This window comes from Bos taurus, chromosome 17 (assembly GCF_002263795.3).
Source record: "Bos taurus isolate L1 Dominette 01449 registration number 42190680 breed Hereford chromosome 17, ARS-UCD2.0, whole genome shotgun sequence".
In the NCBI taxonomy this organism is placed as follows: domain Eukaryota; kingdom Metazoa; phylum Chordata; class Mammalia; order Artiodactyla; family Bovidae; genus Bos; species Bos taurus.
Window position 1 is genome coordinate 30,573,126 of NC_037344.1, and position 26,711 is coordinate 30,599,836.

At 38.0% G+C, this 26,711-nt stretch overlaps 1 long non-coding RNA gene across 1 annotated transcript in view; it reads left to right on the forward strand.

The window, feature by feature from the left end:
- Positions 1 to 22,956: 22,956 nt before the first annotated feature.
- The window catches only part of LOC132342593 (uncharacterized), a 613,928-nt gene continuing 610,173 nt past the window's right edge, over positions 22,957 to 26,711 (forward strand). The window contains exon 1 of the long non-coding RNA XR_009491025.1: positions 22,957 to 25,952. This is a non-coding gene — a long non-coding RNA (uncharacterized lncRNA). The remainder of the gene's footprint in view (positions 25,953 to 26,711) is intronic.

Below are 26,711 nucleotides of genomic sequence, written 5' to 3' on the forward strand. Positions count from 1 at the left end.
AGCAACAGTTAGAACTGGACATGGAACAACAGACTGGTTCCAAATAGGAAAAGGAGTACATCAAGGCTGTATAATGTCACCCTGTTTATTTAACTTCTATGCAGAGTACATCATGAGAAACGCTGGACTGGAAGAAACACAAGCTGGAATCAAGATTGCCGGGAGAAATATCAATAACCTCAGATATGCAGATGACACCACCCTTATGGCAGAAAGTGAAGAGGAACTCAAAAGCCTCTTGATGAAAGTGAAAGTGGAGAGTGAAAAAGTTGGCTTAAAGCTCAACATTCAGAAATCGAAGATCATGGCATCTGGTCCCATCACTTCATGGAAAATAGATGGAGAAACAGTGGAAACAGTGTCAGACTTTATTTGGAGGGCTCCAAAATCACTGCAGATGGTGACTGCAGCCATGAAATTAAAAGATGCTTACTCCTTGGAAGGAAAGTTATGACCAACCTAGATAGCATATTCAAAAGCAGAGAAAGTACTTTGCCGACAAAGGCTAAGGCTATGGTTTTTCCTGTGGTCATGTACGGATGTGAAAGTTGGACTGTGAAGAAGGCTGAGCACTGAAGAATTGATGCTTTTGAACTGTGGTGTTGGAGAAGACTCTTGAGAGTCCCTTGGACTGCAAGGAGATCCAACCAGTCCATTCTTAAGGAGATCAGCCCTGGAATTTCTTTGGAAGGAATGATACTAAAGCTGAAACTCCAGTACTTTGGCCACCTCATGTGAAGAGTTGACTCATTGGAAAAGACTCTGATGCTGGGAGGGATTGGGGGCAGGAGGAGAAGGGGACGGCTGAGGATGAGATGGCTGGATGGCATCACTAACTCGATGGGCGTGAGTCTGAGTGAACTCCGGGAGTTGGTGATGGACAGGGAGGCCTGGTGTGCTGCGATTCATGGGGTCGCAAAGAATCAGATACGACTGAGTGACTGAACTGAACTCAACTGAAAGACTGATGATGTTGAGCGCCATTTTTTCTATTTCTTTTCCCTTTTTTTTTTTTTCTTTTTTTAAATTTTTTTTATTTTTTATTTTTGCAGTTTTATTTTTTGTATCTTCTTTGGTGATTCTTTGCAAAACTTGTTTTCCTATTAGTATATATATATTTTTTCTTGGCTATAAGTTATAGGAGGTTTTTATGTATTCAAGATTCAAGTATTTTTTATCAAATATGGATATTGCAAATATTTTCTCCCTGTCTGTTATGCTTTAATTTTTAAATTACTTTTGAAGAGCATAAGCTTATAATTTTTGTGAGGTCTAATTTATCAGCTTTTTATGGTTCGTGTTTTTTAAAAAATAATTTTAATCCTTACTTTTAGATGTATACTTAATTTGGGATCAATTCTTGAATAAAGTGCAAGATAAACTTCAAGATTTATTTTTTCCCCTTTGGCATATAAGTGTCCAATTGTTGCAGCATTGTTTTTGGAAAGATTATTCTTTCCTCATCGAATTATCTTGGTACCATTGGTCAAAAACAATGTGACCATATCTGTGTGGTTCTATATCTAATCTCTTCATTCCATTTTGTTAATCTGCATGTCTAATCTTTACGGTGTATCATACTACTTTGATGCCAGTGCCCTAGCCAATACTTTATATTAAAGTATTAAAATCAGGTAGTGTGGACCTCCAACTTTGATTTTTTTTTCTTCAAAATTTTTGACTATGCTATGTCCTTTGCTATTCTATAATATGTTTAGAATAACTTGTAAATTTCTATTAAAATATATGTTGCAGTTTGTCTCTTAATAAAGTAAATCTATAGATCAGTTCGATCCCTAGTCCAGGAAGATCCCCTGGAGAAGGAAATGGCAACCCACTCCAGTATTCTTGCCTGGGAAATATCATGGAGAGAGGAGCCTGGTGGGCTACAGTCCACGGGGCTGCAAAGAGTTGGACACAACTGAAGCGACTGAGAGCTTCCCGGGTGGTGCTAGTGGTAAAGAACCCACCTGCCAATGCATGAGACTTAAGAAATGCTGGTTCAATCCCTGGGCCAGAAAGATCCCTTGGAGGATGGCATGGCCACCCACTCCAGTGTTCTTGCCTGGAGAATCCCATGGACAGAGGAGCCTGTCAGGCTACAGTCCATAGGGTCGCAAAGAGTCAGACATGACTGAAGTGACTTAGCATGCAACATGAAGTGACTGAACAACAACAAACAGATCAGTTTGGAGAAAACTGATGTCTTAACAACACTGAGTCTTTCCAGGAATGCATACACTATGTCTCTCCATTCATTTGGGAATTTTTTGGTAGTATTCAGCATATAAATCTTTGCACTTAGTTTTTAGATTCATCTCTAAATATTTCACGTAAATTATTTCCATTCTATTTAGTACCTGATGATTTTAGAGTGTGGTAGTCATTGGTTATGCTCCAGTTCTCCTTTTATTGACCTTTTGTTAAATTTGTCCTTCACTGCTTTCTTGAAGATGTGACACGCTTTGGCCAATATGACATTTCTAAGCAGAAGTCTTTGAAACCTTATGGCAATTCACCCCTTCCTGTTGCTCCCTCACCATGGAAAAGTTGTAGGAAGAATGGTATATCTTTATGATGTATGTACATGTCAGGATGATTGGAATGTAGGGTATACTGAATGTGAGGAAGCCTAGAAAAGCAGTGGTCAAGATTATAGAGACATTTAGTACCATTTCAAAGCAAGGGTGCAACTTCTGAAGATTTGTAAGCAGGAAAATAGAGTGCCCATAGCTGAGCTACAGAATGACAAATCTAGGATAGGAAGGATTAGACTGAAAAGGAAGAGGTACTAATGATACCTGTTTAGGAAACTATTCTTTTAGTCTGTTGATGAAGAGGGGCATCTGTGTTTGTATCAATAATAGGGCAAATGGAAAGGATAAAAGAAAATGAAATACTGGTAGAGAGAAGAAACAGGAATTGATATCTGATTGAATGTAGTAAATAGAGAAGGGGTAGAATCTTTCAGGGAAGAAGTTCTATGGCCATATTGTAGAGGATTTTTCTTTTTAGGGCACTATTTGGAAAATATACATGTTTCTGTGTCAATATATAGGGAGCTACTGTGGGGTATTCTATTTGTCAAGATTTTCATTTTTGCTGAGATATGAAATGGGGTTCCTGCTGTCTCCCTGTCATGGGATGAAGGGAAAGAGACATAGTGGCAGAGAGAGATTCTTCTAAATTCTCAATGAGAAATAGCTTCCTACTTATTACTAAAGACAGTGAAGGTGCTCCATGTATCCTGGTTTCTCCTGGCACTTGAAGTACTCTGTACAATCATGAACTGGCTGTCCTTAGCATATTTCTAATTTTGATTCTAGGACCTCTTATGAGACTGAGTTTCATTTTTCTTACTTTAAAATCAGGAGTGTAGTTTTCAACATCTGCATCAGTTTACAAACATGAGAGACGAAGTGTGGACATAACTATGTTTATTCTCACTGGAGAATGAAGTTTGGTGCTTTTCCAACCTTACTTTCTTGTGTGGGAGACAAACATACTTTCATCAGTTTTAAGTGTCCTCCCTCTCCTCTGTTCTGTCCAGACTCGATACAGCTTGAAGCTGGACTGCCTGTGAGAATGACTGTGACCTGCTGCCTGTTTTCTGAGTTTTGGCTTTACTGTCTAATACATGGAATTTTCTCCTTTGATTTTGGAATAGTAGTGCTCTAGTAATGCCCCAGAGCACACCCTTCCTGCAGCATATCCATTTTGCCTCTTAGGTCCCCGTGCTTTGACATATATTCATGCACAATGAAGGAGTTGCGTATATCTTGTATTATCTTTCTGTTAGCCTGGAAAGCACACACATTAGAGAAAAACACCCTCATTGTAAGCTCTACAATTGTCAATTTTGTCAGCATTGTATGCCTTGAGGACTGATCTGACCACAACCAATATGCTACTTAGATTTGGCTTAGGGAAGCCATGTCTTCTTTACCTTTTAAAATGAAGAAGTATGTCTGTGTGCATGCTAAGTCGCTTCAGTTGTGTCTGACTCTTTGGGACCCTATGAACTGTAGCCCATTAGGCTATTCTGTCCATGGGATTCTCCAGGCAAGAATACCAGAGTGGGCTGCCACATCCTTCTCTAGGGGAATCTTCCCGACCCAGGGATCAAACCCTCATCTCTTATGTCTTCTGCATTGGCAGGTGGATTCTTTACCCATTAGCACTACCTGGGAAGGGCAGTAAAAAAATGTGGTTAGACAATAATCTAAACACACCTATTAGATAAGGATATGTACATCGGAGTCTAAGGCAGTCATGGAGCTAAGTCTAGTTGCTTCTCTTTACTGTTGAACAGTGTATAAAGAATGACTTTGGAAGTTACTTAGCTAGGAACCAGAAACTTCAAATAATCATTAGAATAATTGTCATCAAAACAAAAGTAGGCCTTCTCCTTTGCGTTTTCTATTATATTTTAGTGAATAATAATAATGAAAAAACATGCAGTAGAAACAATGCCCCCACCTGAGTGTTAAAATCTGTTGTTAATCTAGGGTGTTTTAAAAATTGAGAAGAGGGCTGCAGCTGCCTGCTGTGTCTTTCAAGTGGTATCCAGACAGCATAGTGGCCTTAGCCAATTTACAGAAAAACTTACCCATGGACCAGGTTTTTTCATGAACTCTTTTTTCCTATTTCTTCTGTTTCTCTTATTCCTCTTGATCTCTGGTCTCTCAGTTTACCTCTGTGCATCTTTTTTCATGTTGACCCATTCTTAAATACCATACCTTTTTTCCTAAGTGATAAAATAGTGAAAATTTACCTTCCATCTCATAATATGCTTTTGAGAAGTCATCTGTAAAGTATTATTTTTACAGTTATACTTGATATGTTTACTTGTCTATTTTGATATTCATTTCAATTTGATTTTTATGTCTTTGGATGAGTTTAGGACATTTAGGGACTTTTTCTTGAAACTCCTAAGCACAAAATTTCCTCTTGCGTAGGAGTGGCCATGTCAATAGTGATTAAATAATTAATAATAATGAAGTTAATTAATATTAAATTAATAGCAAACACCCTCTTCCAACAACACAAGAGAAGACTCTACACATGGACATCACCAGATGGTCAACACCAAACAGATTGATTATAGTCTTTGCAGCCAAAGATGGAGAAGCTCTATACAGTCAGCAAAAACAAGACCGAGAGCTGACTGTGGCTCAGATCATGAAGCTCTTATTGCCAAATTCAGACTTAAATTGAAGAAAGTGGGGAAAACCACTAGACAATTCAAGTATGACCTATATCACATCCCTAATGATTATACAGTGAAAGTGAGTGATAGATTTAAGGGACTAGATCTGATAGACAGAATGCCTGATGAACTAAGGACTGAGGTTTATGACATTGTACAGGAGACAGGGAACAAGATCATCCACAAGAAAAAGAAATACAAAAAAAGCAAAATGGCTGTCTGAGGAGGCCTTACAAATGGCTGTGTAAAGAAGAGAAGCCAAAAGCAAAGGAGAAAAGGAAAGATATACCCATTTGAATGCAGAGTTCCAAAGAATACCAAGGAGAGATAAGAAAGCCTTCCTCCGTGATCAATGCAAAGAAATAGAGGAAAACAATAGAATAGGAAAGAATAGAGATCTCTTCAAAAAAAAATTAAAGATACCAAGGAAACATTTCATGCAAAGACGGGCTCAATAAAGGACAGAAATGATATGGACCAAACAGAAGCAGAAGATATTAAGACGAGGTGGCAAGAATACACAGAAGAACAATACAAAACAGATCTTCATGACCCAAATAATCACGATGGTATGATCACTCACCTAGAGCCAGACATCCTGGAATGTGAAGTCAAGTGGGCTGTAAGAAGGGTCAGTATGAACAAAGCTAGTGGAGTTGATGGAATTCCAGTTGAGTTATTTCAAATCCTAAAAGATGATGCTGTGAAAGTGCTGCACTCAGTAAGCCAGCAAATTTGGAAAACTTTGGCAGTTGCAACAGGACTGGAAAAGGTCAGTTTTCATTCCAATCCCAAAGAAAGGCAATGCCAAAGAATGCTTAAACTACCGCACAATTGCACTCATCTCACACGCTAGTAAAGTAATGCTCAAAATTGTCCAAGCCAGGCTTCAACAATACATGAACCGTGAACTTCCTGATGTTCAAGCTGGATTTAGAAAAGGCAGAAGAACCAGAGATCAAATTGCCAAAATCCACTGGATGATTGAAAAAGCAAGAGAGTTCCAGAAGAACATCTATTTCTGCTGTATTGACTATGTCAAAACCTTTGACTCTGTGGATCACAACAAACTGTGGGAAATTCTTTAAGAGATGGGAATACCAGACCACCTGACCTGCCTCTTAAGAAATCTGTATGCAGGTTAGGAAGCAACAGTTAGAACTGGACATGGGACAACAGGCTGGTTCCAAATAGGAAAAGGAGTACGTCAAGGCTGTATATTGTCACTGTGTTTATCTAAATTATATGCAGAATACATCATGAGAAACTCTGGCCTGGATGAAGCACAAGCTGGAATCAAGATTGCCGGGAGAAATATCAATAACCTCAGATATGCAGATGACACCACCCTTATGGCAGAAAGTGAAGAGGAACTCAAAAGCCTCTTGATGAACATGAAAGAGGAGAGTGAAAAGTTGGTTTACAACTCATGGCATCTGGTCTCATCACTTCATGGGAAATAGATGGAGAAACAGTGGAAACAGTGGCTGACTTTATTTTTGGGGCTCCAAAATCACTGCAGATGGTGATTGCAGCCATGAAATTAAATGACTCTTACTCCTTGGGAGGAAAGTTATGACCATCCTAGACAGTATATTGAAAAGCAGAGAGATTACTTTGTCCACAAAGGTCTGTCTAGGCTATGGTTTTTCCAGTGGTCATGTATGGATGTGAGAGTTGGACTATAAAGAAAGCTGAGCACTGAAGAATTGATGCTTTTGAACGGTGGTGTTGGAGAAGACTCTTGAGAGTCCCTTGGACTGCAAGGAGATCCAACCAGTCCATCCCAAAGGAAACCAGTCCTGAATATTCATTGGAAGGACTAAGGTTGAAGCTGAAACTCCAATGTTGGCCACCTGATTTGAAGAGCTGACTCATTGGAAAAGACCCAGATGCTGGGAAAGGTTGAAGGAGGGAGGAGAAGGGGATGACAGAAGATGAGATGGTTGGATGGTATCACTGACTCAGTGGGCATGAGTTTGAGTAAACTCCAGGTGTTGGTGATGGATAGGGAGGCCTTGCATGCTGCAGTCCATGGGGTCATAAAGAGTCAGACACGACTGAGCGATTGAACTGAATTAAATATTAAATTAATTATTAAATTAAATATTTAGTCATTAATTAATAGATTAATGTAAAAATAACTTAATTACCTGATTAAACACTGAGGAAAATGGAAACTGACATCAATTTTTTATCAAAATATAAATCTAATACATTTATATGTTTATCAGTGTAAACTGACAGTAGAAGATTGTTTGCTTGAGATTATTGTGGTTATTTGACTTTAGCTAAGAATATTATTAGGCTCTGTAAAATACAGGTATTGGTAAACTGACAGTAGAAGATTGTTTGCTTGAGATTATTGTGGTTATTTGACTTTAGCTAAGAATATTATTAGGCTCTGTAAAATACAGGTATTGTCAACTAGAAGCACTTGTACACATAGAGGCCAGATTTCAGTTGTCTATGCACAGGAAGAAATATGAACTTCAAAGGAAGCTCTCTTGTTAAGAAACAATTTGAATACACAGAAAAATAATGGATTGAGAAGACCAGTTTTAAGAAGGAACAATAATACACCACCATTTCATCTTCCATGAAGGATCTTAAAGAGATATTTAAAAAATTAGAATTTGAAGTTAGAATTTCTGGGCACATGACTGTTGAATAAAATTTACTGCTTATAGATTCCTCTGTCACTGTCATAATCGGTGCTTAACTTGGATGGCCGTAGATATAGCCTTAACACTTACGAAAATATAAATACTTTTAAAGCTTGGCATTTTTCTAATAGGTCCGATAGTCAGTGGAAAATATGTTTGTAGTACTGAACTTTCAAGTCGCTTAACTTTTATGAGGGAGTAACTTTGGTGCCGGGAGGATCTGGTTCACATTTTCCTTTCTTTTTCTTGTACTGTATGTCAATACAGAGGGTGTGGTTCCCCACTCAATTAGACACGGTCCCTCCCCAGTGGATTTAACACTAAAAGTAAATGGGTTTCCAATCAGGCTGGTGTTGTTCATTCACAAAAGGAAAATAATTTCAAATCGGAGCATGTGTCTGGGCAAACTCATACTGCTGATATGTACAAAAAAAGAGGTTTAGTTCACACATGTTTTTTATTGCCACACAGGGATACAAATGAGAAAATTAGGCTATAAGACTTGATTAAAGTTTCAGTATATGGGCATTTTTAAAAAAGTGTCCATGGAACAGCATTCTGACGTTTTCCCCTGGCTTTGCTATCCTGTTGGGTAGCAACAAGCCCCTCTATAGCAAGCAAGCTTGATGCTATTGGTGCCAAAATCTCTTCCCACGTGGTATAGATCTGTCTCATTTCTCTGAAATGTGCTCTCTTGCATGCCGAAATCCTTCCTATATTCCCTCTGAAGAAATCATCTCTAATTTGAAAACCTCTGTAAATGGAATCCACACATCATTTTACTATTTGGGGAGGAAGAAGCACTCTTCTTTGGATACTGGATGATGATAGATTTTTGTGGGTATGACAGCAATATGGCCAGATTCTCTGTGAAACGAATTGCTTTCCTGCTGTTATTTGAAAGAAAAAGAACAGCCCTTGTTATTGAAGGAATTGCTTCTTTTCATCAAAAATTCTGACGTATCTAATTGACTCCGAAGATATTCCCTTTCTGTCCATGCTGAGATTCTGCCATTGGCCTGAGGTTTGAAAGTGCAAATGTCCACTGCGAGACCAGAAGCATTATTTTTCGAGTAGTTTCTTACTTTTTAGCATCAAAACTGAAGATATGATCACTAAATCTCTTCTTTGTATAATAGCTTAAAAGATGGAGAGGCGTTTCTGGCTAAGATGGGATTCTACATTTTGAACATTTTTTAAGGGAGGATGAGAAGCAGATTGTCGTTGATTATTCATAGTATGTTCTTAGAGAGGAGTTTAATAAGCACAGTGTTCTAGAAAACACAGCTTTGGAAGGGTCACATTGCCTGGCCACATGTTATGTATTAAGGAGAATTAATGTGATCGGAGATAATTTCTGCTATGGTGTTACTGCTGCTTGTTAGGGCAGGAGCTGGAGGGTACGTGAACTGAATGTTCTTAGTTCACGGTGGTGCATGATGCATTTTCTTGGCTCTCCCGACAAAGCCATAAATTGATTGAATGAACTGAAAAAGAAATCCAAAAGAATTTTCAGAGGGCAAGTACTCACTGGAGGCTATTCTTGACCAAATGGCTACTTGGCTGTGTTATCTGAACAACATCACATAATTTCTAATTGCTCCAGTTACTTCATAGGTCAAATACAACTCTGTCTGTGTCTACATGGCACCATCACAACTATTTGAAATCAAAGCATTGTGTCTTAAAATCAGCTGAACTGATTTTGTTTTTCCCTCGAGTTGACAGTTTTGTTTGGGTGTTGTATAGACAAAGCCTCAATAATCAACAGTAAAACCTCATCCATTTAAACTGTACTGATTCATAATTTGTGTTAGTTTGACCTGGGTGGATCTAAAGTTTATCTTAGTACAATCTGTTAAAGACAATTAATAAAATGAATATACTAATAGTGTAAACTATATGAGACTGCAGAGGAGATTGGATCAAGATGGAAAAATGAACACATGCTTCTATTTTTCCTCCCATCTCAAATCCTTAAACAGAGAAACTAGATATTTTAAAATAATAAGTCTATAGTAACATTATAAAATAGAGAATGACTATAATCAAACATATGAAATCAGTTGACTAAGGAAACTATAGCCCTTCAAGTACACAAGTGGGCAGGGCAAAATATATGAGGAGGAATCTAGGTAATTTCTTCACTTTAAGAACACTGGATCTCAGAGATGTCTCTGAGAAAAATCAAAGCAGTTAGTTGAAGCGTGAAACTGACACAAGCTGGTGAATTGCTCCACAACTGACTCCAGAGTTCCAAGCCTGATATTTTTTCTTTGGCATAGTGTGCATAAGGATTTGGGTCAGAGGAGGGCTGGCCCTTGATGGTTTGTGATACTCAGGTAGAATAGAAAGCCTGTTCTCCTGTAAAATGATTTGCTAGTACTCCTTGGTTAGGTGGTTTGTCCTAGTCCTTTCCCAGAGTGGGAAGACCACAGTAAATATGCAATCATAAGCTTATAGCTGAAAGTTATCAGGCATTAATGACAATGAACTGAATGAATATAACACCTGAAAAAAGAAAGCCAGTGAAGCACACAGGTAAAGGCTTTGAAATAAGTGTAAATAATATTCCCAATGGAATAAGAGACCATATCTCATCCATGAAACAAGATATCTTGGTGATAAAAAGCAATATAATTGAAAAATAATTGAATAAATTTAATAGTAGATCTAAATAACTCAGGCATGAATTAATGAGCTACAAGATTAAGCAAAAATAATTCTCTATTTTATTGTTTATATGCTATATAAATATAGCATAAAATAACAAATAAATGGATCTATGGAAGAAAAGTTGAAATAAGCTGAAGTTTAAATGTCAGTTATCGATGTGTCTGAGAATGAAAAATAAAGCAATGATAGAAAAAAATTTCCAGAGATCAAGGTAGACATGAGCCTTCAGCTGGTCTGTGAATGCTGAGCTAGGTGAATGAAAAAGGAGCCATATGCAAATAGATACATTGTGGTAAAAGTTCAAAACTAAGGAAAAAGATATATTTCTAAAGATTCAGAGAGTAATTCAGAATCACTCTAATGAGAAATGGAAATCAGATTAACAGTAGACTTCTCATTGTCCACACTGGAGACTAGATGGAATTGAAAGAATATCTTTAATTTATTTTAGATCCATAATTCTGTAGATCCTTAAATGAATTTACATTTTATAGGGATAGGAACTTGAAATTTATATAATTTTTCAAGGTTTACAAAGGCTCAGAATGTTCACCACAGAAACATTTCTAAAAGAAGTACTAAAGGGATTTATTGAAGTGAGGTAAAAGAAAAAAAAGTAAGAGAAAGATGTGAAATAGAAGAAATAATGATGATAAATAATAAATTGATTGTATAATGTTAAAATTGTAGTTGTAATCACTTAAGCAAGAATTTATTTGACACATACTGTTTTTCAGGAAGTGTTTTAGGAGCTATTCCTTGATAGGATGTTTGAACATTCATGTTACAAATATAAGGAGAAATATTGGAAGACTGATCACCATATGTGTATCTCTCAAGTCAAGGAAAAGAATGAAATGAGAAAACTTAATTCTACAATAGCAAGAAAGGTACATGAGAAGCAACCAGAGACATGGTTTAATAAAAGAAATAAAATAAGATATAAGAAATAAGACCAAAATATTAAAAGACAGTCATAATCACAATAATAAAATTATAATCATGTTAAAAGATTGCATTCTTCTGCTAAAAGATAAGGCTTCAGGTTAGTTTTAAAAAAGAGATTGGGTTATTTGATATATATGACTTAAACGTTGTTACCTTCTTTTGAGTTCCTCAGCTGTTTCCTTCCCTCTGAATACACCACTCACGTCTATATGAAATCACACACACTGCCTTTGTGGAGTCTAGAGATAATCATATCTCAAAAAGGATTTTGCCAGATAGAGTTGAGTATAGTCTGATATGTAAATATCAACAGACCAAAAAAGTTTTTTTAGGAAGCTACAAAGTATCATCAACATGGATTAAAAGAGAGAGTGACAGTTTAATACTTAAAAAAGACCTTTTGATCCTCTGTGTTGTGTGTGGGTATTAGTTATTCTGTTGTGCCTGACTCAGTGACCCCACGGACTGAAGCTCTCCAGGCTCCTCTGTCCATGGAATTTTCCAGTCAAGGATACTGGAGTGGTTTGCCATTTCTTTTCCAGGGGAACTTCCCGACCTAGGTATTGAATGCAGGTTTCCTGCACTTCAGGTAGATTCTTTACCAACTGAGCTACCAGGGAGGGTGGTCAGTCACTAACTCGTGTCTGATGCTTTGTGACCCATGGACTACAACATGCCAGACTTCCCTGTACATCACCAACTCTTGGAGCTTACTCAAACTTATGTCCATTGAGTCAGTTTTGCCATCCAACCATCTCATCCTTTGTCATCCCCTTCTCCTCCTGCCTTCAGTCTTTCCCAGCATCAGGGTCTTTTCCAATGAGTTGACTGTTCACATCAGGTGGCCAAAGTATTGGAACTTCAGCTTCAGCATCAGTCCTTCCAATGAATACTCAATGGATATTAATTTCCTTTAGGATTGACTGGTTTGATCTTTCTGTGCAGGGGATTCTCCAGCAACACAGTTCAAAAGCATCAATTCTTCAGTGAACAACGTTCTTTGAGGTCCAACTCTCACATCTGTACATGACTACTGGGAAAACCATAGCCTTGACTATACAGATCTTTACCTGCAAAGTGATGCCTTTGCTTTTTAATATGTTGTCTTGGTTTGTCATAGTTTTACTTCCAAGAAGCAGGTCAATTAATTTCACGACTACAGTCACCATCTGCAGTGATTTTGGAGCCCAAGAAAGTAAAATCTGTTACTGTTTCCGCTTTTTGCTTTCTATTTGCCATGAAGTAATGGGATCATTTTCTATGATCTTAGTTTTTTGAGTGCTGAGTTTTAAGCCAGCTTTTTCACTCTTTCACCTTCATCAAGAGGCTCCTTAGTTCCTCTTTGCCTTCTGCCATTACAGTGGTATCATCTGTATCTCTGAGGTTGTTAATATTTTTCCCAGCAATCTTGATCTAGCTTGTGATTCATCCAGCCCGGCATTTTGCATGATGTACTCTGCATGTACATTAAATGAACAGGGTGACAATAAACAGCTTTGTCCTATTCCTTTCCCAATTTTGAACCAGTTTGTTTCATGTCTGATTCTGACAATCTCTTATTGACCCACATGTAGGTTTCTCAGGAGACAGGTAAGGTGGTCTGGTATTCACATCTCTGTAAGAATTTTCCACAGTTTGTTGTGATCCACACAGTCAAAGGCTTTAGCACAGTCAGTTAAGCAGAATTAGATATTTTTCTGAAATTTGCTTGCTTTCTCTATGGTCTAATGAATGTTGGCAATTTGAACTATGGTTCCTCTGCATTTTTTAAACCTGGCTTGCACATCTGGAAATTCTCAGTTCATGTACTGTTGAAGCCTGGCTTGAAGGATTTTTGAGTGTAATCTTACTATCCTGCAAAATGAGTACAATTGTCCAGTAGTTTGAACTTTCTTTGGTATTGCCCTTCTTTGAATAGGATGAAAACTCACTTTTTCCAGTCTTGTGGCCACTGCTGAGTTTTCCAAATGTTCTGATGTATTGAGTGCAACACTTTAACAACATCATATTTTAGGATTTGAAATAGTTCAGCTGGAATTCTGTCGCCTTCAGTAGCTTTGTTTATAGTAATGCTTCCTAAAGCGGACTTGACTTCATGCTCCAGGATGTCTGGCTCTCATGACTGACCACGCCATTGTGGTTATTCCAGTCATTAAGACATTTTTTTTTTTTTTAATAGTTCTTCTGTGTATTATTGCCACGTCTTCTTAATCTCCTCTGCCTCCGTTAGGTGCTTACCATTTCTCTCCATTATTGTGCCTATCCTTGCATGAAATGTTGATATCTCCAATTTTCATATGGCCAACGTATTGGCGTTTCAACTTCAGCATCAGTCCTTCCAATGAATATTCAGGACTGGTTTCACTTAGGGTGGACTTGTGGATCTCCTTGCAGTCCAAGGGACTCTCAAGAGTCTTCTCCAACACCACAGTTCAAAAGCATCAATTCTTCAGCGCTCAGCTTTCTTTATTGTCCAACTCTCACACCCATACATGACTACTGGAAAAACTATAACTTTGACTAGACGGACCTTTGTTGGCAAAGTAATGCCTCTGCTTTTTAATATGCTGTCTAGGTTGTTCATAGCTTTTCTTCCAAGGAGTAAGTGTCTTTTAATTTCATGGCTGCAGTCATCAACTACAGTGACTTTGGGGCCCCCCAAAATGAAGTCTCTCATGGTTTCCATTGTTTCCCCATCTATTTGCCATGAAGTGATGGGATCGGATGCCACAATCTTAGTTTTCTGAATGTTGAGTTTTAAGTCAACTTTTTCACTCTCCTCTTTCACTTTCATCAAGAGGCTCTTTAGTTCTTTGCTTTCTGCCATAAGAGTAGTGTCATCTGCGTATCTGAGGTTATTGATATTTCTCCCAGCAATCTTGATTCCAGCTTGTGCTTCAACCAGCTTGGCATTTTGTATGATGTAATCTGCATATAAGTTAAATAAGCAGGGTGATGATATACAGCCTTGGTGTACTCCTTTCCCATTTTGGAAGCACTCTGTTGTTCCATGTCCAGGTCTAACTGTTGCTTCTTTACCTGCATATAGATTTCTCAAGAGGTAGGTCAGGTGGTCTGGTATTCTCATCTCATTAAGAATTCTACAATTTATTGTGACCCACACAGTTAAAGGCTTTGGCCTAGTCTAGAAAGCAGAAGTAGACGTTTTTAGGGAACTCCTGTGCTTTTTTGATGATCCATCGGATGTTGGCAATTTGATCTCTGGTTTCTCTGCCTTTTCTAAATCCAGCTTAAACATCTGGAAGTTCATGGTTCACATACTGTTGAAACCTGCCTTGGAGAATTTTGAGCATTGCTTTGCTAGCATGTGAGATGAGTATAATTGTGCAGTAGTTTGAACATTCTCTGGCATTGCCTTTCTTTGGGACTGGAATGAAAACTGACCTTTTCCAGTCCTGTGGCCACTGATGAGTTTTCCAAATTTGCTGTCATATTGAGTGAAGCACCTTAACACCATCATCTTTCAGGATTAGAAATAGCTCAACTGGAATTCCTTCACCTCCTCTACCTATGTTCCTACTGATGCTTCCTAAGATCCACTTCACATTCCAGGATGTCTGGCTCTAGGTGAGTGATCACATCATTGTGGTTATCTGGGTCATGAAGATCTTTTTTGTATTGTTCTTCTGTGTATTCCTGTCACCTCTTCTTAATATCTTCTGCTTCTGTTAGGTCCATACCATTTCTGTCCTTTATTTTGCCCATCTTGCATAAAATATTCCCTTGGTATCTCTAACTTTCTTGAAGAGATCCCTAGTCTTTCCCATTTTATTGTTTTCCTCTATTTCTTTTCATTGATCACAGAAGAAGGCTTTCTTATCTATCCATTCTGTTCTTTGGAACTCTCCATTCAAATGTGTTTGTCTTTCCTTTTCTCCTTTGCCTTTAGCTTCTCTTCTTTGCTCAGCTATTTGTGAACCATTGTAGTTCACTGATTTTTAAAATGTCTACATTCACTTTTGCCATCTGCTTCTTGATCACATCCAAGTTACCTTGATTCATGGGCCCAACATTCTAGGTTCCTATGCAGTATTGTTCTTTACAGCGTTGGACTTTACTTTCAATGCCAGACACATCCACAACTGAGTGTTGTTTCTGTTTTGTCCCAGCGTCTTTGTTCCTTCTGGAGCTATTAGTAATTAGCATCCTGTCTTTTCCAGGAACATATAGGGCACCTTCTGACCTGGGGGCCTCATTCTGATGTCGTATCTTTTGTCTTTTCACACTATTCATGTTAATGAGGTTCTCATGGCAAGAATACTGGTGTGGTTTGCCAATCCCTTCTCCAGTGGACCACATTTTCTCAGAAGTCTGCCCTTGACCCATGACCCATCTGTCTTGGTTGACCCTGCATGACATACCTCATAGCTTCATTAGTTATGCAAGACCCTTCTCCACAACAAGGCTGTTATCCCTGAAGGGGTTTGATCCTTTAGCTTTCTACAAACATGAAACAGGTGGAAAAAGAGACTTATCAACCATTGATGGCATTTTCTCCAATGTTTTCTTTATATATCGCCATGGAACAGGAAGAATATCTGAAAGAATGGAGCTAGTAGTCAAGGAGAAAAATGGACTGGGAAGTTTCTCCTAAGAAACAGAACTTGGCCTAATTGAGAGACATTTTCTATCCCATGGTAGGGCATTCTGTCCGGAGTGATTTAGAGTAGCTCTAGACCAGTAACTGCTATTGCCTTTCATTCTTTCCCTTTTGAAATGGTGATGCTTATTGCAGTTATCCTTTCCATATCCCACCATTTATGATGGATATATGAGGGTGTGGTCCATATATACCCTGACTAAGAACAGAGAGCTTCAAGAGACCTTCAGCCCCATGAAGAAGAAATGAGAGCTTTTTGTTACAAGCTACTGAGTTTTGGAGTTGATCGCTATTATTATTGCAACAGAGACCAAATACAATGGGAATTGGTAGAAAGAGTAGTTAAAAGATGTATGTAAAAGAAATCAACCTTGAATATTCATTGGAAGGACAGATGCTGAAGCTCCAATACTTTGGTCACCTGATGCAAAGAGCTGGCTCATTGAAAAAGACCCTGATGCTGGGAAAGATTGAGGGCAGAAGGAGAAGGAGATGACAGAGGATGAAATGTTTGGATAGCATCACTGACTATGGACATGAATTTTAGCAAACTCTGGGAGATGGTGAAGGACAGGGAAGCCTGGCGTGCTGCAGTCCATGAGGTCGCAATACTTAGCAATTGAACAGCAACAACAACAGTCTGTTAAAATGGACTAGTTTATAATGTGACAACAAACAGTCACAATGTCTCAGTGACTTATAACCACAGAGGTTTGTGTGTGGCTCATGCAGTGTGTCCACTGAGGGTTGGTTGTGACTAACTCAGGACCCAGGCTAATGGGGCAGCTACAGCCAAGAACACTGGTGGTGTCATGGCTAAAGAGGAAAGTGAGGACGACAAAGCATATGATGATTCTCAAAGCTTGCAGCCAAAAAAGCAAGAAATGATGATTCTGGTCAGATTTCATTGCCATAGGAAATAACATAGCTACTCTGAAGGTCAGTAGGGTGGAGACGTTTTCTTCCCATAGGGTGGAGACGTTGAGTCTTCCCACAGGGAAGATCAGATATAACCGGTTAATAACAAGTTTAAAGTAAGAAGAACAAAACCAAATTGTTATGCTAAATGCATCCTACATTGTTTCTGCATAGCTTCTGACAGTTGTTATAAAATGTTAATTATTATTGTGATAACAAGAGAAAAATTTTTATAGTAAGTCAACTTCAGCTTCCTTTATGTAATTGCAACCTATATTGTGACATGTTCAATCAATACATTATATTGAAGTTTGGGGACTGAAAGTAAAGCCTTCACTTATCCCACTCTGCCTTTACAAGCTTTCTGCATTTTCAAGAGCTGTCAGTTACATGCTTCCTGTGGTAGAAAGAGTACTATTTTTGAATATTCAAATTCTGACTCCTTTCTTTCCTATTTCAACTCTCTGAATCTGTCTTCTTGACAGTAAAATTGAGGAGAGTAATATCTCTACTTTCTTGCATATCTGTGAGGATTAAAAAGTTTTCACTTAAAATGTCTGAACATTGGGGTGCTCAAAAATAGCTGTTGCTGTTGTTAATTTTCTTGGTAGTCTTGTTCTTATCTAGGAAATTTCTTGGATAATCAGTGTGTTGTAGATAAATACTTGGTTCTTTTTTATATATATGTATAAATATATATGTATGTGTTACACACACACCATTCAAGTGGGTAACAGTAACATGAATCTCCTTTAGTATAGTGGTACTCAAGGTCCAAATAATGACAGCCAGATACTTGAAGTTTTGAACTGTTAGCCTATTTAATGTTGGAGGGAAAAAAAAAAAAGAGGAAATTTAAAATACTCATCAATCAGAATAATTCTTATGGAGATAATCATTTGGAAACTACATTACCATTGTTGATGAGAGCTAGAGGAATGTGACTTTATATTTTAAAAAATCTATAGGATTAACACTTCAGATATATTTGAGCCTGTTGTGAAACTATATTATCATAATAATCCAGCATCATTCCAAGGAGTGTGCTCAGAGATCTACCATTTAGAAGACACATGCATTATTTTCACAGCTGGCATATGTAGAATTTTGTCAGATTCCTTAACAGTATTGTGTCTTCTCTTTTTTCTATTATTTGAGCTCTAGGCAAGATATACCATGGTGCTTAAAATTCAGAAAAGTTTTGCTCACAAGAAACCCCTGAAAGTCCAGCATGCTGGATGTGTCCTCTCTTTTGAACTCAGGGAAATTCACATGGAAAGTGTAGAGTAAAAAGAAACATATTTTTTAGAGAGTTAAAGGTTAGCCTGTGATTTTAAAAGCTGTGTCCCTTGGGATGTGACATGATAAGAGCTGAATCACCTCTGGAAAGATTTCTTGTAAAATCAATCAGTCATGGGCTACTCAGCATTGTGCTGGCAGTGGTTGGGTTACAGAAGCATGAGGCTTCATGGACTCTCTCTAAGTAGTTTCCAATCAAGATAAGAAGTTATAATAATAAATGTTATTGCAAAACCCTAATGTACTACTGTGTCAAATTAAGCAAACATGCTGTAAAAATTCAGAGAAGAGTGTAGTGAAAGCTTGGAAGAGAAGTGAAGGGTCAAGTTAACCTTGAACAGTCCATAAAGCTCCAAGGTATGGGAGGATCATGAATGATGATAGGGAGGTGAACACTAGTCCATTAACAAATTATAACCAACCTAAGTCCATAGTTCACATCGAGATTCACTCTAGGTGTTGTGCATTCTATGGGTTTGGACTAACATATAATGACATGGGCTTCCTTTGTGGCTCAGCTAGTAAAGAATCTACCTGCAATGTGGGATATCTGGGTTCAATCCCTGGGTTGGAAAGATCCCCTGGAGAAGGGAAAGGCTACCCACTCCAGTATTCTGGCCTGGAGAATTCCATGGACTGTGTAGTCCATGGGGTTGCAAAGAGTCAGACATGACTGAGGGATTTTCACTTTCACTTTCTTTCTCTAATGATATGTATTCAATATTATGGTGTCCTACAGAGTGTTTTTACTGCCCTAAAAATTCTCTCCATTCTACCTGTTCTTCTTTTCCCCACCTCTAGCCCTGAAAGCTACTGGTATTTTTACTATATGTATAGTTTTGCCTTTTCCAGAATGTCATGTAGTTGTATTCATATAGAATATATAGTATTCATATAGTATTCATGCAATTTTCAGATTGTTCTCTTTCTTTTGTTGATATGCATTTAAAGTTTTCTCATGTCTTCCCATGGCTTGATAGCTCATTTCTTTTTAAAACGCAAGAATATTCCAACGTCTGAATATACCGCAGTTTACTTATCCATTCACCTGAAAGACATCTTGATTGCTTCCAAGTTTGGGCAGTTATGACTAAAGCTGCTATGACCATCCATGTGTAGGTTTTTGTGTGGACCCATTTTCAACTTCTTTGGAGGAGTACCAAGGAGCTGGATTATATGCTAAGATGTTTAGTTTCATAAGAAACTGAAGTGTTTGTACAATTCTGTATTCTCACTAGCAGTGAATGAGTGTTCTTACTTCACATCCTCCCCAGCATTTGGTGTTGTCCTGGCTATGGGTTTTGGTCATCCTAGTAGTGGTGTGGTGGTATCTCATTGTTGTTTTAGTTTGCTTTTTCTTATGCCAGATGCTGTTGAACATCTTTTTATATGCTTATTTTCCATCTATCTTCTTTGGTGAGGTCCTTTTCAGAATTTTTTTCTGTGTTTAGGTCAGGTTTTTTATTTTTGTTGAGTTTTAAGAGTCCCTTTTGAGGTAAGAGTTATTTAGGATAATAGTCTTTATCAAGTGTCTTTTGCAAAATATTTTTTCCCAGTCTGTGTCTTGTCTTCTCTCTCTCTTTTTTTTCCAGCAAAATCTTTTTTGCAGAACAGAGTTTTAAATTTTAATAAAGTCCCGCTTATCAATTATCCTTTTCATGATCATGCCTTTGGCATTTATTAGGTTTGCATTTTTGAAAGAACACTCTGGTTGCAATGTGAAGAAAGGTTTGGAGGGAGATAAAGCCGGATCCAGGAAGAGTGGTAGAATGCCACTATAGGTGTGTAGAGGGTTGGTTATACAGAAAGGCTGAGCATAGCACCTACTTGATCCTACTTTCCTGTGACTAAGGAGAAAGTCAGTTAACCTGCAGGCCGCTAAGAAAATGTCAGATTGCCCTGTGGAGTTGTACAGTACAAAAAGCGTCTTGACATTATTCGGGGGAAAAAAAACCCACTTTATGCCAATCAGGTGTTATTTGCCCACATTAATCACTAACTCTGTGCCCATTTCCCTCTCTAGAAGCTTCAGCAAATGAACAGAAACTCTTCTGACTTAGCCTTTTCTTTCTGTATTTCTTTGGAATGTTATCATTTTTCTAGAATATACCAAAAGTTAAAATAAACATGCTGGTATGAATAAAGAAGCAGACTTCCAAAGTAGGATTAGAAGTCCAGTAAATCTCACATTTAAAAAATAGACATTCATTATCTTCAAGCATTCTCTGCCTTACTCACATGTGGTACGAGGCAATGCCTTGCTGGATTGTCCCATCACGTGTCCTCCAGCCTTGGTGGACACACACCAGGCACACATGACTTTTGAATCATAGAGTAATCTGAGAGGCCCATGAGGTCATTTTGAGCTTTCTGCTGCCAGGGCTGCATTGTTCTTTAGCAAAAAGCTTTAAGCCTATGGCCTAGTTGAGACTGAAACAGTTCTTTCTATACAGCTCTATCCTTCTTCTCTTGGGCTCCCTCTTTATCCTAAATGAGGTTCATGAAATGTTTCTTTTTCTCATTCTTCATTCTTTTGAGTTCCTTCTTTGTCATTTTTTTTTTCTTCCTACCCGTTATATGGAATTTAATCTCATCCTTTTGTTTTCTGGTGTGTCTGAAGCTTAGGCAAAAACAGGTTGTTGTTAATTTCAGCAACGCATCTCAGGGGAGTTTGCCTTTGAAATGTTCCCTTTGCTAGGTGGTCCGAGAATCTGGTCTCTGGGTTGGTATATTGCACTAGGTTGTCCTTCAGGGCTAGTTGGAAGCCTTCTCTGAGCCTGCTGTCCACCTGCACAGGGCTACTTGGCCACATTTCTCCCTCTGCAAGTGTGTCTCCTGGAACTACTCTTTGGAAAATTCTGGTCATGGGTAGCCAAACTAAAGCTATTTGTAAAGTGGGGTCCTCTTCTCTGTTTTCATGTAAGTGTAAAACCACACTTCAAAAATCTACAACTTTATCCTGCCCAAACTTGATCTGCTTTGTTATTAGATTCAAAAGAGCTTTACCTCTTGGAATAAAAATTCAGCAGAGTGCGTGTACTGAAAAGATCATCCATGTGATGTTTATTGGTTTGTAAATATGTGTGTGTGTGTGTGTGTGTGTGTGCATGCGTGTGTGTGTTCAGTTGCCAAGCCATGTCTAACTCTTTGTAATTCCATGGACTGCAGCACACCAGACCTCCCTGTCTCTCACCGTATCCTGGAGTTTGCCCAAGTTCATGTCCACTGAATTGGTGATGCCATCAAACCATCTCATTTTCTGTCACCCTCTTCTCCTTGTTTTCAGTCTTTCCCAACATCAGGGTCTCTTCAGTGAGTTGGCTCTTTGCATCAGGTCACCAAAGTATTGGAGTTTCACCTTCAGCATCAGTCCTTCCAATGAATATTCACAGTAGATTTCCCTTAGAATTGATTGGTTTGATCTCCTTTCTGTCCAAGGGAATTTCAGGAGTCTTCTACAGCACCACAGTTTGAAGGCATCAATTCTTCAGCCCTCTGTCTTCTTTATGGTCCAACTCTCACATCCATACATGACTACTGCAAAGACTACAGCCTTGAATATATGGACCTTTGTCAACAGAGTGATATCTTTGCTTTTTAATATACTGTCTAGGTTTGTCATAACTTTCCTGCCAAGAAGCAATTGTCTTCTAATTTCATGGCTGCAGCCACAGTCCACAGTGATTTTGGAGCCTAAAAAATAAAATCTGTCACTGCTTCCGCTTGAAGTGAAGTGAAATGAAGTCGGTCAGTCACGTCTGACTCTTTGCGACCCCTCCATCCATGAGATTTTCCAGGCAAGAATACTGGAGTGGGTTGCCATTTCCTTCTCCAGAGGATCTTCCCAACCCAGGGATCGAACCCAGGTCTCCTGCATTGCAGGCAGATGCTTTACCATCTGAGCCACCACTTTAAACCCTTCTATTCACCATGAAGTGATGGGACTGGATGCCATGATTCTTAGTTTTTTTAATATTGAGTTTTAAGCCAGCTTTTTAAATCTCCTCTTTCACTTCCATCAAGAGGCTCTTTTATTCCTCTTCACTTTCTACCATTAGGGTGGTATAATCTGCATATCTGAGGTTGTTGATATTTCTCTTGGCAGCCTTGATTCCAGCTTGTAACTCATTCAGCCTAGCATTTTGCATAATGTGCTCTGCATATAAGTTAAATAAACAGGGTGACAACATACAGCCTTGTCATAGCGCTTTCTCAATTTTGAATCAGCCAATTGTTCCTTGTATATAAGGTTCTAACTGTTGCTTCTTGACCCGCATACAGGTTTCTTAGGAGACAGGTATGATAGTCTGGTATTCCCATCTCTTTAAGAGTTTTCCAGTTTTTTATGATCCACACAATCAAAGGCTTTAGTATAGTCAGTGAAACAGAAGTGGATGTTTTTCTGGTATTCTGGTTTGTAAATCTGTCAGAATTTAAAGAATGAGATACTTCTTTCATATTGACCATTGTTTCCATTCTTAAGAGAAAATAAAATGCCCATTCTACTTGCCAGTACCTATAGTAGCAGTCAGTTCTACATTTAATTTTGATGTATTATGTCCCACTGTATTTTTATATTTTTTCTTTTATGTTTTAATGTTATCACCTTATGAAAATAACATAGACATCCTATTCTTGTGTGTTCTCGAAACTTATCTTTTGGTCAACCAATGACTCTTCAAAAATGTTCTCTGCAGTGAAGTGTTTTGAGGTCAAACATCTTAAAATGACATAGAAATGAAAGTTCTGAGTTTAGACCACTAATGGCTTCTCTTCTGTCTTTTAAAACAAGGATCTCTTAGTTGAGCTTGAACTTAGATATCTGGTTCTTGATATTTTCAGTTATTATTCTGTGAGTTTTTCCCTCTGCATTTCCCCTCTCCTCATCCCATTACTCCACATTTCCTGTAAGCAGCGGATGGATGTGTAATACCTAACTCAGGGAGGCTGTGGCAGGGCAAACTGTCCAGTCTGAACATGTAAAGGGCTTAAATGAATGGCAGTTACTGATTATGAAATAATTATCTTAAAGAATCATGAGACAGAAATGAATTCCCTCTGATCTATCTTTAATATTTTCTTGGAGGAGGAGAGAGGGAAAATATGTGGCCCCAAGAACACAGTAGACCTGCCCTGATTTTTTGGCAGCATATGGCTAGATCTTAGAAACCAGAGGCTTCATGGGGCATCTAGGTTGGCAAGGCCATAGGAAACCTTGCAAGAACTTTCCAAGCATGGTAGAAATCATCAGACTGTTGATAGACATGGAAAGACCAGGCTGAGAGGATCACTAAGCATCTTGGTGCTAATATGTTTGCTAGTTTTGCTGAAGAGATACTGTAGTTAACCTCAGCTTTCCAACCCCTTAGTGCTCCCTAGAGAATCTTTAAATTTTGTTATGGACCATAAGTTTCCCACTGGCTCATGGGGATGACAGCTTGAATGTAACTTAAGTTGCTTTATAAAAGTGTTGATTATTTCTCACATGCTTGAGTTTGTGGCCTGATATTTATATTCTTTGTATATATGGATAGTATTCTCTTAGTCATTACTGCCATAAAAAATAGATTAAATCTCATAAAATGAACATCCCAAAGTCTTAAAGGACCTCCCTCTCTGGGACACTTTGCAAGAGCATCCTCTCTACATATTAGGTGCTTAGGTATTTTACTTTAGGAGAAAATAGAAGCTCACCATTCCTTTCTTTCATGAATAACGTCCCTACAATTCTGGCCATTGTAAGCCTAGCTATGGAAGCAACTACACCACAGGAATCATCCTCTTGAAGTATCTAGGGTTTGTAGAAGAAGGAAAAAGCAAGCATTATATCTAATCTAAGCTATTTGGGCTTCTGGCTTTCAGGATATGTCATCAGGGCAACTGAGAAAAAGAATTTGTTTTTTAGGAAATAACTTTGACCCATACATTCACTAGTAGAATCCACGATCTACCAATTATTTTGGATGAACTGGCATTTTGATGTGTACTTTCTAACATATATATGTGTATATTCTTTATCTTAAAAGTCGAAATGTGTTAAAAGTCGAAATGTGTGTGTATATGTGCATAGAATTTTCTTTCTGAATCTTCACTGTTCTTTTAGCTTCAGTGCAAATAGAGAAAGCATAAGGGAAAAATAAAGATGGAGAGAGACAGAAATTATTGGCTTCTCTTCTTTCCTATACTTAAAGTGTTGACACAATGTGTACAGTTTTAGATAGGTCAAATGTTATAACAGAGTATTTAGTTTGGGACTTTTCTATGCCAAGTCAAAATCTGGACAATTTCTATTTACTAGTTGGCAACTGTATGTTTGGATCTGGCTACCAGGTCAGATTACACAGTAAGCTTTACCAAAATAGGCTTTCTCAAAACCACCTTGAGTCATGTTGGCACAAATTAGAGAATAAAGGACCATTTTGGATTTCTCTTGGATGACGTGGAAAATTATCAAAATCCTTGAGGGAGGCTTGGCAATAGACTTATACTTTATCCTTGTGTTATTGTGGTTATCAGGAGAAGGAGATGGCAGCCCACTCCAGTATTCTTGCATGGAGAATCCCACGGACAGAGGAGCCTGGTGGGCTGCTGTCCATAGGGTCACACAGAGTTGAACACGACTGAAGCGACTTAGCATGCAAGCATGCATGTGTTGAAGAAGGAAATGGCAACCCACTCCAGTATTCTTGCCTGGAGAATCCCAGGGACAGAGGAGCCTGGTGGGCTGCTGTCTGCACAGAGTCTGACACGACTGAAGCAACTTAGCAGCAGCAGCATTGTGTTTATCAACATTAAACTTTCCTGACTATGCATGCATGCTCATATATAGTCATGAACATACTTTTGTATCTGGCATAGAAAATCCCTTAAAAGGAATATAAAACAATAAGGAACATAATACTGAATTGTCCCTCAAGAGTGAGAAAAGCCTAGAGAAGAAAATGAAATAGAATCTCTCAAAAGGAGGGAGAGCTCCTAGTCATAATTGCTAGATTTACCAAATACAAATTTAATTGGCTTCCCAATTAAATTTGAATTACAGATAAATTTCAGATATTGCATGGAATATAGCTATACTGTGAAAGTACTCATTGTTTATCTAAAATTCATGTTTAATGAAAACCTGTATTTGATCTGGAAACCTTCGTATAAGTAGGCACGATTTGTGGATCATTTTCTCTTGGCAAGTAGAAGGTAAGTGGCTACTTCTGAGAAGGCAGATTCAGGGTTCAGAAATTGTTGACAATCCCAGGATAAAATTCAAGGAAATCCCATCTTCAGCCTGGAGAGGAGTGTGTGTGAGGCCTAGAATCCTAAGTGTTTCCTGTTGTGACGGAATTCCTCTGATTCTCTTGAGAGATAAATAAATCAGTAGGTTGGAGAGCAGAAAAATAGGTGATTCTTAGAAATGACCTTTCTAGGAGAGAAAGAACAATGACAGCAACAGCAGCCAAAAGGCAGAGAGTTTTGAGAGTAATAACCTTATGTGAAAAAATGAAGGAGAAATAACAAAAGTGCCCAGGTTGGTTATCACTGAATCCTCTTCTTTACTGTAGGTCCTTTCTTGAAGAAATGAGGGAGATTCTTTGAATGAAACTACATTTCCCAAAACATTGTAAGTAAGAGTGAATGGAATAAAATCTGGATTTATTTTCTTTCTTTTTCCTAATTATTTTCCTTTGCATTCATGTGTATTCATACTTAATACATATGTATACCCACATAGTGAAAAGTAGTATAAATTTTACTTTTCACTTGGTGGTTTAAGAAGGTAGTAACTGTAAGATTAGTGAAAAAATGAAGTATAAACTTTAAATGGAGTGCAGGCCAATGTTTTGGTCATTTTTTTCTCTCAGTTGCATTTCCTTATTCTCTTACTCTGGATTCTGCAAACATAATCCATAGTAATTAATTTAAATTTTCTTTTGATGTTGATCTTCATCAGCTCTTGGTTTAAATACCAAACACTTCACACACCACACATTCTTGTTTTAATCCCTGAATGTAATCAACATTTCATATTCTCCTTCATATGCTTGCTATTAGTAAGACTCCAAGTTCTGTTCTCAATTACCACAGATATGCTAAGTGTATGTACAGCAGAAATTTGCTAATTTGTAACTTAAAAGCCTGGAAAACAATGGGCTTAAATTAATTGGGTATCTGGTATTTTTTAAATTACACAACAACCAAACATTAACTAGGTTGAGTAAAGAACAATTATTTTACTTTATATAATGCATAGTTTTATATGAACAGATAATGGCCTACTTGAGATTTCTAGGTTAGCTCACAACTCTGCATGTTCATACAGCTGCCTTTAGGTACTGGCTCTAGTCAATATGCTGGAAGTCAGTTTACTGAATCATCAGTT